Source organism: Salvelinus fontinalis, chromosome 18, assembly GCF_029448725.1.
Source record: "Salvelinus fontinalis isolate EN_2023a chromosome 18, ASM2944872v1, whole genome shotgun sequence".
Lineage (NCBI taxonomy): Eukaryota > Metazoa > Chordata > Actinopteri > Salmoniformes > Salmonidae > Salvelinus > Salvelinus fontinalis.
In genome coordinates, this window is record NC_074682.1 from 53,304,213 (window position 1) to 53,320,996 (window position 16,784).

General features: G+C 43.1%; 1 protein-coding gene across 1 annotated transcript in view; it reads right to left on the bottom strand.

The window, feature by feature from the left end:
- The window catches only part of grip2b (glutamate receptor interacting protein 2b), a gene marked incomplete at its 5' end in the record, with an annotated part of 71,129 nt that overhangs the window by 24,184 nt on the left and 30,161 nt on the right, over positions 1–16,784 (bottom strand). The gene's annotated exons all lie outside the window — the stretch shown is intronic.

Below are 16,784 nucleotides of genomic sequence, written 5' to 3' on the forward strand. Positions count from 1 at the left end.
CATTTTAATAAGGTAATCTATGGTAAATTTGGTCATTTATACTTGAATAACTCGAAAAAAGGTTCTCCCTCGCCCTCCCTTTGGCAAATCTGACCATAACTATATTCTCCTGATTCCTGCGTACAAGCAAAAACTAAAACAGGAAGTACCAGTAACACGCTCAATAGACTGGAATATGTTCCAGGATTCATCCGATAAAATTGAGGTGTTTACCACATCAGTCACCGAATTCATTAATTAGTGCATCGATGACATTGACCCCACAGTGACCGTACATACAGTACATACCCAAACCAGAAGCCATGAATTACAGGCAACATCCGCACTGAGCTAAAGTTTAGAGCTGCTGCTTTCAAGGAGCCGGACACCAGTCGCGAGCTGCCCAGGTTAACATTCACTATGGCCGTGGAGCCATCTTGTTGCCATCCAGTCCTGGTTAAGACCATAACAGCTCATAATGATGAGCGGAACAGAGCAAAAGGAATGGCATCAAACACCTGGAAACCATGTGTTTGATGTATTTGATACCATTCCACTGACTCCGCTCCAGTCATTACCACGAGCTCGTTCTCCACAATTAAGTTGCCACTAATCTCATGTGGTTAAGACTAACACTGACTCAGTCTATACAATTTTAGACCATTGTGTAAATGTATTTGCCTTACTTGTTTTATAATAGTTTGTCATTCTGTGAATACATACATTTCCTTTGCGTATTAGCATTACCAAGTATCACAGATTTCAATATGCTCACTAAAAAGGTCATTTTGAGTTTGAGCAACGCAAGAACTGACAGCAGCTTTTTTTAAATGGACAGCCAAAGGCTTGTAGAGGAAGAAAAAAAAACTGAGCTTAGAATACCCGTTCTGACTCGTGAGCCTGTAAAGCAGCACAAGCCTCATGGCCCTGTTGACTTGCAGAATCTAGTCTACCCTGCACTGTCTGGTGTGGAGCACACACATGCCCCCATCAAATGTCTGTATGACATATTATGTGTGTGTGTTTATGTAATTCATTGATTGATTAAGTTAGTTAGTTAATCAATTAATTAAGCCAATTTGTATATCGCTGATTCATGTTCGTGCAGATATCCAAGGGTTTCTGACATTTAGTAATGAGACTGATGATGTAATAATACATTAATAAGTGACTGTAATCGATAAGATATGAAAATATCTGAAGAGATATATTCGGGAAATATAAACTCTTTAAACATTTTCCCGTGGTGCTCCGACTTCCTAGTTAATTAAAGTTACATGATTAGTTTAATCGCATAATTAAATTACAGACAGAGAATTGATTTGATGAATAAACAGTCTTCACATTTAAAACTTCTTCGGGATCAGTGTGTCCCAAAAACGTTTTTTGATATACTCAAAGGACCATTATTAACTTGTTTTAACCACTCCTATATAAATGGTAGATTATCAGACACACAACAAGAAGGTCTGATATCGTTATTACTGAAAAAGGACCCAAGTGGTATATATAAAGATCCAGTCCAATTAAAAAATTGGAGACCTCTTACACTTCAGTGTTGTGATGCAAAAATCCTAGCAAAATGCTTGGCGCATAGAATAAAAAAAGTTTTGTCAGATATTATTCATCCTAATCAGACAGGTTTTTTACATGGACGATACATTGGAGATAATATAAGGCAAGTACTGGAAACAATAGAACACTATTAGATATCGGGGACACCAGGCCTGGTTTTCATAGCTGATTTTGAAAAGGCTTTTGATAAAGTACGACTGGAGTTTATATATAAATGCCTAGAATATTTCAATTTTGGGGAATCTCTTATAAAATGGGTTAAAATTATGTATAGTACCCTAGGTGTAAAATAGTAAATAATGGCTACATCTCAGAAAGTTTTAAACTATCTAGAGGAGTAAAACAAGGTTGTCCACTATCGGCATATCTATTTATTATTGCCATCGAAATGTTAGCTGTTAAAATTAGATCAAACATTAATATTAAAGGATTAGAAATCCATGGCTTAAAAACTAAGGTGTCATTGTACGCTGATGATTCATGTTTTCTTTTAAAACCACAACTAGAGTCTCTCCAGGGCCTCATAGAGGATCTAGATACCTTTGCTATCCTCTCTGGATTAAAACCAAATTATGATAAATGTACCATATTACGTATTGGATCACTAAAAAATACACATTTTATATTGCCATGTAGTTTACCAATTAAATGGTCTGACGGAGATGTGGACATACTCGGTATAAAAATCCCAAAAGAAAGAAATGATCTCACTCCAATAAATTTTTATAGAAAGTTAGCAAAAATAGATAAGATCTTGCTACCATGGAAAGGAAAATACCTGTCTATTTGTGGAAAAATCACCCTAATTAACTCTTTAGTCATATCACAGTTTACCTATTTGCTTATGGTTTTGCCTACACCTAGTGACCTGTTTTTTAAATTATATGAACAAAAAATATTCAATTTTATTTGGAACGGCAAGCCAGATAAAATTAAACGGGCCTATTTATATAACGAATATGAATTCGGAGGGCAGAAATTATTAAATATTAAAGCATTAGACCTCTCACTAAAGGCATCGATCATACAAAAGTTATACTTAAATCCAAACTGGTTCTCTAGTAAACTGGTACGAATGTCTCATCCTATGTTCAAGAAGGGCCTTTTTCCCTTTATTCAGATTACACCTGCTCACTTTCGGTTGTTTGAAAAGGAAATGATCTCCAAAATATCCTTATTCTTTAAACAAGCCTTAGAAAGTTGGTTGCAATTTCAGTTTAATCCACCTGAAAGGACGGAACAAATAGTACAACAAATATTGTGGTTAAATTCAAATATAATAATTGATAAAAAAACTGTATTTATCGAAGAAATGTTTAAAAAAGGTATAATTTTTGTGAATGATATCATAAATAGGACTGGTGGAGTTATGTCACACATGCAGCTAACACAGACATATGGAAAAGTCTGCTCTACCCAAAATTACAACCAATTAATTGCAGCATTACCACAAAAATGGAAGAGGCAAGTAGAAGGGGAAAAAAGTAAGGAACTTATATGTCGGCCCTGTATTAAAGAACAAAAATGGTTAAAGAAAAGTGTGATAAATAAAAACATATACCAATTTCATTTAAGGACCAAAAAACTAACAGCTGTGCCATACAAATTGCAAAATAGTTGGGAAGAGATTTTCGATGTACCCATTCCATGGCACATGGTTTATGAATTGATACGCAAAACAACGCCGGATTCAAAACTTCGAATTTTTCAATATAAATTACTGTACAAAATTCTTGCAACTAATAGAATGTTATATATATGGGGTATACAATCTTCCCAGCTCTGCAGATTCTGTTGTGAGGAGGCAGAGTCATTAGATCATTTATTTTGGTATTGTCCATATGTAGCTCGATTTTGGTCACAGGTCCAGGAATGGCTGAAGAATTGCAACATTTGCCTAAAACTAACGCTACAGATAGCAATACTGGGGGATTTGAAAAGCCATAGTCAATCAATCAATAATATAATAATTATTTTGGCAAAGATGTTTATTTTTAATTTACAATCTGTAGAAGCTATGAGAATAGGAAGGTTCAGGTCTTTTGTGAAGCATCACAGCACAGTTGAGAAATGTATGGCAAATAGAAATCCGAAATGGATGATGTTGGAAGATAGATGGGAGGGGTTGGGTGCTGAAGGGTGGGACTAATAACAAGATAAACAATATAGGGCATACGGGATCTGTGAAATGTGTATAGGTGCGGAGCTTTTGTGAAATAGCACAGTTACAAGTGGAAATAAAATTGGATGGACAACAGAAATAGAGGAAGGACTAAGAACAAATAAGAGAGAACTATTGTAAAGTGGACTGTGTCTGTAAGATAGGTATAAGATGTAGAAATTGAAGGTAAAAGCAGAAGTGTTTATAAGTTTACTCCAATTGGGGGATTGGTGGTAGGGTCGCGGGGAATAATAATAAAGGCATATTCCTTAAAAAAGTATGTGTGTCTATATAGGTATGTGTATGTATATATGTGTATATGTATGCATACGTGTATGGATATATATATTTACCCAAAAAAATATGGGGGAATGGAAATGATGCAGACAATTACATTGGAAGCAACATTCTTTCCGCAATACTAAGCTGATCCACCCCTAAAAAAAAAAAAAAAAAAAAAAAAAAAAAAAGAAAACTTCTTCGGGATCAGTGTGTCCCTTCCACGGAACGGTTGAGCTAACGTAGGCTAATGCGATTAGCATGAGGTTGTAAGTAACAAGAACATTTCCCAGGACATAGACATATCTGATATTGAATTTTGAACATGACAAGTTATTAACTTTTTGCGACTACAGGGGGTGCTGTTTTCTCATTAGCATAATTGCATTACAGATTAAACGGCTTCCTACTAAATTCTTTATCGTACAATATGCATATTATTACTATTATTGGATAGAAAACAGTCTCTAGTTTCTATAGGCGTTGGAATTTTGTCTCTGAGTGGAACAGAACTCATTCTACAGCAATTTCCCTGACATGGAGTCAGATTTCACACATTTTGGCCCCTGATCTGGAGTCAGTTTAAAGGCCACTGTGAACGCTATCAGGATACGGACACTGCTTACGTCTTCCCCTGGATGCCTTTACGTAATGACGCTTTGAATGGTATCGATTGCGCAATCACAGCCACTATAAATGAAAAAAACCTGTAGGTAGGAACTCTTTTCCAGATGCGTCGGGCGCGCGGTGGACACCGACCTGCTCTTTTTCCAAGCATTAGTGTAGCCAGTAATATTTCTCAGGTCATGTTTTTACTCGTTATAGGAGTTAAAAACTTCATAAGGTAGTTAATTTAAACCGTTTTATAGCAATTTATATCCGTTTAGTGCGCATTTTGGGACATTTATTTCTGAGACACTTTGAAGCGCCGGGCAGGTTTCCAGTTCATGCCGAACGCAGTTGGCATTTCCACATGGCAAGAGGACAGCTTTCGACCAAAAGACGATTAGACCCAAGAAAGGATTCTTTGCCCAAGATTCTGATGGAAGAACAGCTCAAAGTAGGAACAATTTATTATGATAAATCGTGTTTCTGTCGAAAAATGTTAATCGCTTATGACGCCATCTTGTTAGACGTAGCTTCGCTTGGCGCAAACTGTATTGAAAAGTAAGGATAATTTAAAAAATGTAAATCAGCGATTGTATTAAGAATTAAATTGTCTATCAATCGCTGTCCACCCTATATTTTTTTGTCACGTTTATGAGTATTTATGTATACGACTAGATCACTGTCTAATATGGCGCACGACATTGTCTGACCAGCTGGGCAACTTTTGTCATTGTCTAACCATGATTTTGGTGGCTAAATATGCACATTTTCGAACAAACTGTATATGTATGTTGTAATATGATGTTACAGGAGTGTCATCGGAAGAATTCTGAGAAGGTTAGTGAAAAAATTAATATATTTTTACCCCGGACCCGGGGTAGATACTCGTGAAAGGTTAATAAACAAATTAGGCACATTTGGGCAGTCTTGATACAACATTTTGAACAGAAAAGCAATTGGTGATTGGATCAGTCTAAAACTTTTGCACATACGCTGATGCCATCTAGTGGCCAAAATCTAAATTCCACCTGGGCTGGAATAATACATTATGGCCTTTTTCTTGCATTTCAAAGATGATGGTACAAAAAAAGTACAAAAGAACGGTTGTTTTTTTCTTTGTATTATCTTTTACCAGATCTATTGTGTTATATTCTACTACATTCCTTTCACATTTCCATAAACTCCAAAGTGTGTCCTTTCAAATGGTACCAAGAATATGCATATCCTTGCGACAGGGCCTGAGCTACAGGCAGTTAGATTTGGGTATGTCGTTTTCGGCGAAAATTGAACAAAAGGGCTAATCCTTAAGCGTTTTTGATGATAGTCAACGCTATGACATTAACCTAGGCAAGTCAATTAAGAACAAATGATTATTTACAATGACGGCGTACAAAGAGGCAAAAGGCCTCCTGCGTGGACGGGGGCTGGGATTAAAATAAAAATGTGGGACACATCACAACAAGAGAGACACCACAACACTACATAAAGAGAGACCTAAGACAACAACACAACATGGCAACAACATGAGAGCACAACATGGTAGCAAAACAGTATGGTAGCAACACAGCATGTGGTAGCAACACAACATAGCAGCAGCACAAACATGGTACATTGTTAGGCACAGACAACAGCACAAAGGTCAAAAAGGTAGAGACAACAATACATCACGCGAAGCAGCCACAAGTGTCTTTAACAGTGGAAAAAGAGGGAAGAGCTAGTCGCATTAGAAGGGCTGGGAGATAAGGAAGTGTTTGACGGGCAAGGGGGCGAGGCTGAGTCAAATAGGAATCTTGACTTAATGAAGTGGTGATTAAAGAGCTCAGCCATACGCTCCTTGTCAGTAACAACCACATCATCAACATTAAGGGACATGGGCAGCTGTGAGGAGGAGGGTTTATTCTCCAGGTCTTTAACCGTTTTCTAGAACTTCTTGGGGTTAGACCCACAGAGAGAGAACTGCTCCTTAAAGTAACTAATATTGGCCTTCTGGATAGCTTTAGTATACTTGTTTCTCATATGCCTGAATGACAGCCAGTCAGCCTGAGTATACTTGTTTCTTATATGCCTGAATGACAGCCAGTCAGCCTGAGTATACTTGTTTCTCATATGCCTGAATGACAGCCAGTCAGCCTGAGTATTTGTGTGCAGAGCCTTTCGCCAAATAGTGCAATTGAGGTGGAGTAACTCTGCCAGATCGAACCAGGGGCTGAACCTGTTTTTAATTCTCATTTTCTTTATGGGGCCGTGCTTGTTGACAATAGCACTGAAAAGACAAAAAATAATCTTTGACAGAGGGGGATCAAGCTGATTCTATACCAATTTCCAGGGTCCGGGTCATGAAGGAAGGCTTGCTCATTAAAGTTTTTCAGCAAGCATCTATGACAAATCAGGACAGGTCGTTTAACTGAGCAGCCATTACGAACACAGGCTGTAAAACAGTGATCACGAAGGTCATTACAGAAAACACCAGACTTATACCTATCAGGATTATTTGTGAGGATAACATCAAGGAGAGTAGACTTTTCTGGGTGCTTGGGGTCATACCTTGTGGGATTGGTAATAATCTGAGAGAGATTTAGGGAGTCCCATTGTTTTAAGACTTGGTCAGGTAGTTTAAGCATGTCCCAGTTTAGGTCACCTAGCAGGACACATTCAGGGGCCAGGAGAGAGCTTTGGACAAGTAGGGAACAGGCCGGTGCTGCAGCCAACAAAGAGAGACAAAGGTTATAACCAGAAAGGTAAACGTCAGTGTTCAGAACACTCTTTCTTAATCATGTCTCAGTAATTACTAACACATCTGGATTGGAGCTGTGAACCCACACTTTCTATTGATCAATTAGGTAACACAGTTCTAGTGTTAATGATCAGAATACCCAAGCTTTTACGAGAGCAGAAATCATCAGAGCACAAGTCAGATTTAGGGCTAGCAACAGTAGACAGGCCAGGCTGTATTATAGCAACAGTAGATGGGCCAGGCTGTACCAAAACAACAGGCCAAGGTGTACAAGTATATTTCCAGATATCATCAGCGGTAATACAATCAGGGCACGGCAGAGGGCAGCGAGAGCTTTGCAGTGTTGATTTTCTATGACATTTGAATGTGCATCAGATGGCAACAAGTTCATACTGTACAGCAATTTCATCAGGTGACATGAATACAAAGCCAGCGAGAGGTGGTTAGAATGGGATGGGAGGCCAAAAGATAGTGTAACCAATAGAGAGTCAGAGTCGCGAGTGACGGAAAACAAACATTATCTGTCGGGTAAACAAGCAAGTTCATAGTCAACAAAGCAAACAGGAGTCACGAAGCAAACAGCACAAAGCACAAGAAAAAAGCAAAATGGCTTGGGACTAGCTATTGTAAGTTCAAAGAGTCACTCTCCCCAACAAAATAACATGAGAGAGTAGCGCTCTATGAGTCCAGTAGGCTATACACATTTAATTGAATAAAATAAATAAATAGCAGGCCTTTGCTAGTTAATTAAAGTGTTTCTGAGTAAAGCTCACATAATATGACTCATAAGCTAATTAGCCTACATAAAAATTCAGATTAGTCCAAAGATCAGAAAATAATATATATAGTAATTCAGATGAGTTGAAAGCTCAGGGGAGAGGGGGGGAGTGTGGCGGGGGTACCTGTACCAGACAGTGGGAGACAGGCCAGGGCAGACAGTGAACAGATCGCCAGGTGGGATACAAGCAGCAGTGCAGCAGGCAACAGGAGTAGGAGTCACACCCGCTTGGGAATAGCTTTAGTCGGGAGGCTGAGTAGGAGAGGAGGCGTTAAACCTTACCAGACCGGTGCGGGGTGGAGCAGATGAAGTGTCCGAAGTGAAAAAGCTAAATGGAAAACGATGGGCGAAGACAAAACCAAGACACAGGTAAAACTGCTAAATTCCAAAGCCAGATCTAATGACAATTCAAGTAAAAAGTGAAAAGGTAAATTCTGTTCCAGCAGCGTACTTCACACGGGCCTTAGACACTATCAACCATGCACAACTTCTACACTCTCTAAGAAGACTAGGCACTTCAAAGCACATTTGGCTCTTAATCCGCAGCTACTGCATCAAACAGTCAGTACAGGCTGGGGTCCCCCAAGGCAGAGTCCTAGCCCCACTCCTGTTTGTTCTCTGCACTAGACAAACCTGATGCCATCTAGTGTTGAACCCATCCAAAATGTAGACGATCTGACCCTTTCTGAACATCTCTCTACCAGGCCAGATGCAAGCTTCTGTGGGAAAACAGTCACAGCATGGGATCAGACAAACTGCCTCACAGCCAATGAAAATCAAAGACAGGGTTTATTATCTTCAGGAAGCCTCAAAACAGATGGACTCCTCCTCCTGTTGTCCTGAACGGTGAGGCAGGGGAACCTGTGGACACCTTTAAGCTCCTTTGGGTTGCAGCTCTCCTATGACCTCTCATGGGATGCTCAGGTCAGATACATGCTGAAGAGGGCCCAGGGCCAGGAGCGTTGGTCTTCAGATGTTCTGACCCACACATACAGTACCAGTCAAAGGTTTTGGACACACCTACTCATTCCAGAGTTTTTCTTTATTTTTTACTATTTTCTACATTGTAGAATAATAGTGAAGACATCAAAACTATGAAATAACACATGTGGAATCATGTAGTAAACAAAAAAAGTGTTAAACAGAGATTCTTCATAGTAGCTACCCTTTGCCTTGATGACAGCTTTGCACACTCTTGGCATATAGTAAAAATAAAGATAAACCCTTGAATGAGTAGGTTTGTCCAAACTTTTGACTGGTACTGTATATGACATTTACCTGTCCTGGAATATGCTCTGCCTGTACTGGAATATGCTGCACCTGTCCAGGAATATGCTTCACCTGTCATGGAATATGCTGCACCTGTCCAGGAATATGCTTCACCTGTCATGGAATATGCTCTACCTGTCCTGGAATATGCTTCACCTGTCATGGAATATGCTCTACCTATCCTGGAATATGCTTCACCTGTCCTGGAATATGCCTCACCTGTCCTGGAATATGCTTCACCTGTCCTGGAATATGCTTCACCTGTCCTGTAATATGCTTCACCTGTCTTGGAATATGATCACCTGTTCTGGAATATGCTTCACCTGTCCTGGAATATGCTTCACCCGTCTTGGAATATGCTTCACCTGTCCTGGAATATGATCACCTGTCCTGGAATATGCTTCACCTGTCTTGGAATATGATCACCTGTCCTGGAATATGCTTCACCTGTCCTGGAATATGCCTCACCTGTCCTGGAATATGCCTCACCTGTCCTGGAATATGCTCTACCTGTCCTGGAACATGCCTCACCTGTCCTGGAATATGCTCTAACTGTCCTGGAATATGCCTCACCTGTCCTGGAATATGCTTCACCTGTCCTGGAATATGCCTCACCTGTCCTGGAATATGCTTCACCTGTCTTGGAATATGATCACCTGTCCTGGAATATGCTTCACCTGTCTTGGAATATGCTCTACCTGTCCTGGAATATGCTTCACCTGTCTTGGAATATGATCACCTGTTCTGGAATATGCTTCACCTGTCCTGGAATATGCTTCACCTGTCTTGGAATATGATCACCTGTCCTGGAATATGCTTCACCTGTCCTGGAATATGCTTCACCTGTCTTGGAATATGATCACCTGTTCTGGAATATGCTTCACCTGTCCTGGAATATGATCACCTGTTTGGGCAGGTCTCCCAAAGCTCCTGATGAAAGACATGGAAGGCCTTCAGAGAAGATGCGGACGTATCATCTGAATACCCTGAATGATACATTCCGTAGGCTGGAGGCAAAAAGAGACGAGGCCACAAGACGAGAGTTCACTTGTCTACTGAAGGAGGGGACCCATCCCACATTCCCTAGGCTGGAGGCAAAAAGAGACGAGGCCACAAGACGAGAGTTCACTTGTCTACTGAAGGAGGGGACCCATCCCACATTCCCTAGGCTGGAGGCAAAAAGAGACGAGGCCACAAGATGAGAGTTCACTTGTCTACTGAAGGAGGGGACCCATCCCTTTTGCTTGGCTCTGACCACAAAACCAAACCACAGCCAATCAGCTGTACAAAAAGACACCAGCTGAACTTTCTGCCTACAGCGTATAGACTTACCCTGTAGTGTAGCTGTGGCCCTTTCTTTAATTCGTAACTGGAATGTGCAAAGATATCTGAACTTTTAACCCAAAAATAAATCACTTTTTAGATCACTAGTGTGTTTTTATGTACACTGCCGTTCAAAAGTTTGGGGTCACTTAGAAATGTCCTTGTTTTTGAAAGAAAAGCACATATTTTGTCCATTAAAATAACATCAAATTGATCAGAAATACAGTGTAGACATAGTTAATGTTGTAAATTACTATTGTAGCTGGAAACGGCTGATTTTTAATGGAATATCTACATAGGCGTACAGAGGCCCATTATCAGCCACCATCACTCCTGTGTTCCAATGGCACGTTGTGTTAGCTAATCCAAGGCCACTAGGATTCATTTTATAAAATGAAACCTTGAAAGCTAACAAAACTCTGGTAGTTTACTGGTAAACTCTTTTTCATTTTTTTCCAATTGCTAACATGCATTGGTCAAAACTCAAGTCACATTGTCAAAACGCTTCACACAATCAGCGAAACAGAAGTGTATGTGGACCAAACTGTGAATCATTTTTCATTGCTTTCACACAAAATACATTCAATGACCACATTCTCCCGAAATCCACCAACTCTTTTGTCCTTCATACTCCACCACCTGTAAAACTTTATATTTGCAGCACATGTTTTCAAATGCTAACACATTGTTTCCAAAACAGTTAAAAACACATTCAAAACAGAATGATGGGAAATGTCATTTATTTCTGCAGTAACCAGACTGAAACATAGAGAAAATCTCAGCAGAATATTTCATCATTCCAAACACAGCTGATTGCCATGTCAGCTGAAAGCCGACCCAAGTGTCCTGTTTTTAGTCTCGTTACCAAACACACAAAAGAGGACGGCTTCGGAATGATTTAGTTTGGAAATGTGGATCAAGGAAGACAGGTTGGTGGGGAGAGAAGAGTGGCAGGGAGAGGGAGAATGTGTGAAGGACAACGGAGAGGAAGACAGGTTGGTGGGGAGAGAAGAGTGGCAGGGAGAGGGAGAATGTGTGAAGGACAACGGAGAGGAAGACAGGTTGGTGGGGAGAGAAGAGTGGCAGGGAGAGGGAGAATGTGTGAAGGACAACGGAGAGGAAGACAGGTTGGTGGGGAGAGAAGAGTGGCAGGGAGAGGGAGAATGTGTGAAGGACAACGGAGAGGAAGACAGGTTGTTGGGGAGAGAAGAGTGGCAGGGAGAGGGAGAATGTGTGAAGGACAACGGAGAGGAAGACAGGTTGGTGGGGAGAGAAGAGTGGCAGGGAGAGGGAGAATGTGTGAAGGACAACGGAGAGGAAGACAGGTTGGTGGGGAGAGAAGAGTGGCAGGGAGAGGGAGAATGTGTGAAGGACAACGGAGAGGAAGACAGGTTGGTGGGGAGAGAAGAGTGGCAGGGAGAGGGAGAATGTGTGAAGGACAACGGAGAGGAAGACAGGTTGGTGGGGAGAGAAGAGTGGCAGGGAGAGGGAGAATGTGTGAAGGACAACGGAGAGGAAGACAGGTTGGTGGGGAGAGAAGAGAGGCAGGGAGAGGGAGAATGTGTGAAGGACAACGGAGAGGAAGACAGGTTGGTGGGGAGAGAAGAGTGGCAGGGAGAGGGAGAATGTGTGAAGGACAACGGAGAGGAAGACAGGTTGGTGGGGAGAGAAGAGTGGCAGGGAGAGGGAGAATGTGTGAAGGACAACGGAGAGGAAGACAGGTTGGTGGGGAGAGAAGAGTGGCAGGGAGAGGGAGAATGTGTGAAGGACAACGGAGAGGAAGACAGGTTGGTGGGGAGAGAAGAGTGGCAGGGAGAGGGAGAATGTGTGAAGGACAACGGAGAGGAAGACAGGTTGGTGGGGAGAGAAGAGTGGCAGGGAGAGGGAGAATGTGTGAAGGACAACGGAGAGGAAGACAGGTTGGTGGGGAGAGAAGAGTGGCAGGGAGAGGGAGAATGTGTGAAGGACAACGGAGAGGAAGACAGGTTGGTGGGGAGAGAAGAGTGGCAGGGAGAGGGAGAATGTGTGAAGGACAACGGAGAGGAAGACAGGTTGGTGGGGAGAGAAGAGTGGCAGGGAGAGGGAGAATGTGTGAAGGACAACGGAGAGGAAGACAGGTTGGTGGGGAGAGAAGAGTGGCAGGGAGAGGGAGAATGTGTGAAGGACAACGGAGAGGAAGACAGGTTGTTGGGGAGAGAAGAGTGGCAGGGAGAGGGAGAATGTGTGAAGGACAACGGAGAGGAAGACAGGTTGGTGGGGAGAGAAGAGTGGCAGGGAGAGGGAGAATGTGTGAAGGACAACGGAGAGGAAGACAGGTTGGTGGGGAGAGAAGAGTGGCAGGGAGAGGGAGAATGTGTGAAGGACAACGGAGAGGAAGACAGGTTGGTGGGGAGAGAAGAGAGGCAGGGAGAGGGAGAATGTGTGAAGCACAACGGAGAGGAAGACAGGTTGGTGGGGAGAGAAGAGTGGCAGGGAGAGGGAGAATGTGTGAAGGACAACGGAGAGGAAGACAGGTTGGTGGGGAGAGAAGAGTGGCAGGGAGAGGGAGAATGTGTGAAGGACAACGGAGAGGAAGACAGGTTGGTGGGGAGAGAAGAGTGGCAGGGAGAGGGAGAATGTGTGAAGGACAACGGAGAGGAAGACAGGTTGGTGGGGAGAGAAGAGTGGCAGGGAGAGGGAGAATGTGTGAAGGACAACGGAGAGGAAGACAGGTTGGTGGGGAGAGAAGAGTGGCAGGGAGAGGGAGAATGTGTGAAGGACAACGGAGAGGAAGACAGGTTGGTGGGGAGAGAAGAGTGGCAGGGAGAGGGAGAATGTGTGAAGGACAACGGAGAGGAAGACAGGTTGGTGGGGAGAGAAGAGTGGCAGGGAGAGGGAGAATGTGTGAAGGACAACGGAGAGGAAGACAGGTTGGTGGGGAGAGAAGAGTGGCAGGGAGAGGGAGAATGTGTGAAGGACAACGGAGAGGAAGACAGGTTGGTGGGGAGAGAAGAGTGGCAGGGAGAGGGAGAATGTGTGAAGGACAAAGGAGAGGAAGAGATAAGGGCCACAATTATTGACCATGTTGTAAACCATGTTGTAAACCATGGTCTCTCTTTGAGAGAGGCCGGTTTAAGGGTGCAACCAACCAGCGTTCAACAGTTGCATCAACTGTACACAAAACAACAGGTAAGATGTGCATCCATCAATGATAATTGAACTACATATTACAGTACAATAACAGTATGGTCACATTTTTACATGTACTGACATTTTGAAATATATTGATTGTTTTGTGTTTTTCAGTAGGATCCAAAGGTTGCCTCCCTCAGGAGGGAGAGGCAGAATATTATCAGATGCGCGGGACATTGCCATTGTTGACATAGTAATTGTCAACAATGTAATAAAACTGCGGGAAATTCAGGACAGAGTGCTGGCAGACAATATCACTTTTGGGAATGTGAATACGGTCAGCACAACGACAATTGCCAGAGTCTTTGAGAAACATAAAATAAGGATGAAGCCGTTGTGCCCTTTGAGAGAAACGGTGACGTGTGAAAGAACTCTGGTATGAATATGTCCAGGTAAGATGTCTGTTCAATAACCAAACAGGGTACATACACAGCTATACATAATGTAAAATACTGTAAAACTGTGGATTTACTGTATTTTACAGAGTAATGGAGATGGAAGCCAGGCAAACTGCACATACATTCATCTTTGTGGATGAAGCTGGATTCAACCTGGCAAAAACACGCCGCAGGGGAAGAAATGTGATTGGACAGAGAACAACCGTGGATGTCCCAGGCCAGAGAGGAGCTGACATCACAATGTGTGCAGCACTGTCCAATGATGGCTTGCTGTTACACAAACCACTCATTGGCCCCTACCATGCAGAGGCTCATTTATTTTCTGCTTGACCTGCATAATCGACTTGTGCCAGAGGAGGAGAGAGGGGCAAGAAACACCCCTACCTTTGTTGTTGTGTGGGATAATGTGGCATTCCACCACTCTGCTGCAGTCACAGACTGGTTTACTACACATCCCAGGATGTCAGTACTATTCCTGCCTCCATCCTCCCCCTTCCTAAACCCCGTAGAGGAGTTTCTCTGCGTGGAGGTGGAAGGTTTATGACCACCATCCACATGACCAGATGTCCTTACTGGATGCCATGAATGCGGGGTGTGGAGACACTTCTCCTGAAGACTGCCAGGGTGTGGAGACACTTCTCCTGGAGACTGCCAGGGTGTGGAGACACTTCTCCTGAAGACTGCCAGGGTGTGGAGACACTTCTCCTGAAGACTGCCAGGGTGTGGAGACACTTCTCCTGAAGACTGCCAGGGTGTGGAGACACTTCTCCTGAAGACTGCCTGGGTTGGAGACACTTCTCCTGAAGACTGCCAGGGTGTGGAGACACTTCTCCTGAAGACTGCTAGGCTGTGGAGACACTTCTCCTGAAGACTGCCAGGGTGTGGAGACACTTCTCCTGAAGACTGCCAGGGTGTGGAGACACTTCTCCTGAAGACTGCCAGGGTGTGGAGACACTTCTCCTGAAGACTGCCAGGGTGTGGAGACACTTCTCCTGAAGACTGCCAGGGTGTGGAGACACTTCTCCTGAAGACTGCCAGGGTGTGGAGACACTTCTCCTGAAGACTGCCAGGGTGTGGAGACACTTCTCCTGAAGACTGCCAGGGTGTGGAGACACTTCTCCTGGAGACTGCCAGGGTGTAGAGACACTTCTCCTGAAGACTGCCAGGGTGTGGAGACACTTCTCCTGGAGACTGCCAGGGTGTGGAGACACTTCTCCTGGAGACTGCCAGGGTGTGGAGACACTTCTCCTGAAGACTGCCAGGGTGTGGAGACACTTCTCCTGAAGACTGCCAGGGTGTGGAGACACTTCTCCTGAAGACTGCCAGGGTGTGGAGACACTTCTCCTGGAGACTGCCAGGGTGTAGAGACACTTCTCCTGAAGACTGCCAGGGTGTGGAGACACTTCTCCTGGAGACTGCCAGGGTGTGGAGACACTTCTCCTGAAGACTGCCTGGGTGTGGAGACACTTCTCCTGGAGACTGCCAGGGTGTGGAGACACTTCTCCTGAAGACTGCCTGGGTGTGGAGACACTTCTCCTGGAGACTGCCAGGGTGTGGAGACACTTCTCCTGAAGACTGCCTGGGTGTGGAGACACTTCTCCTGAAGACTGCCTGGGTGTGGAGACACTTCTCCTGGAGACTGCCAGGGTGTGGAGACACTTCTCCTGAAGACTTCCAGGGTGTGGAGACACTTCTCCTGAAGACTGCCAGGGTGTAGAGACACTTCTCCTGAAGACTTCCAGGGTGTGGAGACACTTCTCCTGGAGACTGCCAGGGTTGGATTAGACATTCCAGAAGATACTTTCCAAGTTGCATCGCCAGAGAAGACATAAGATCTGATGTTGATGAGAACTTGTGGCCAAATGCAGGAGAGAGGGAGAACTAGAACCCTCACAATACTGTACAGTATGAGTGATTATACATGTTGATGAGAACTAGAACCCTCACAGTACTGTACAGTATGAGTGATTATACATGTTGATGAGAACTAGAACCCTCACAGTACTGTACAGTATGAGTGATTATACATGTTGATGAGAACTAGAACCCTCACAGTACTGTACAGTATGAGTGATTATACATGTTGATGAGAACTAGAACCCTCACAGTACTGTACAGTATGAGTGATTATACATGTTGATGAGAACTAGAACCCTCACAGTACTGTACAGTATGAGTGATTATACATGTTGATAACAACTAGAACCCTCACAGTACTGTACAGTATGAGTGATTATACATGTTGATGAGAACTAGAACCCTCACAGTACTGTACAGTATGAGTGATTATACATGTTGATAACAACTAGAACCCTCACAGTACTGTACAGTATGAGTGATTATACATGTTGATGAGAACTAGAACCCTCACAGTACTGTACAGTATGAGTGATTATACTATACATGTTGATGAGAACTAGAACCCTCACAGTACAGTACAGTATGAGTGATTATACTATACATGTTGATGAGAACTAGAACCCTCACAGTACTGTACAGTATGAGTGA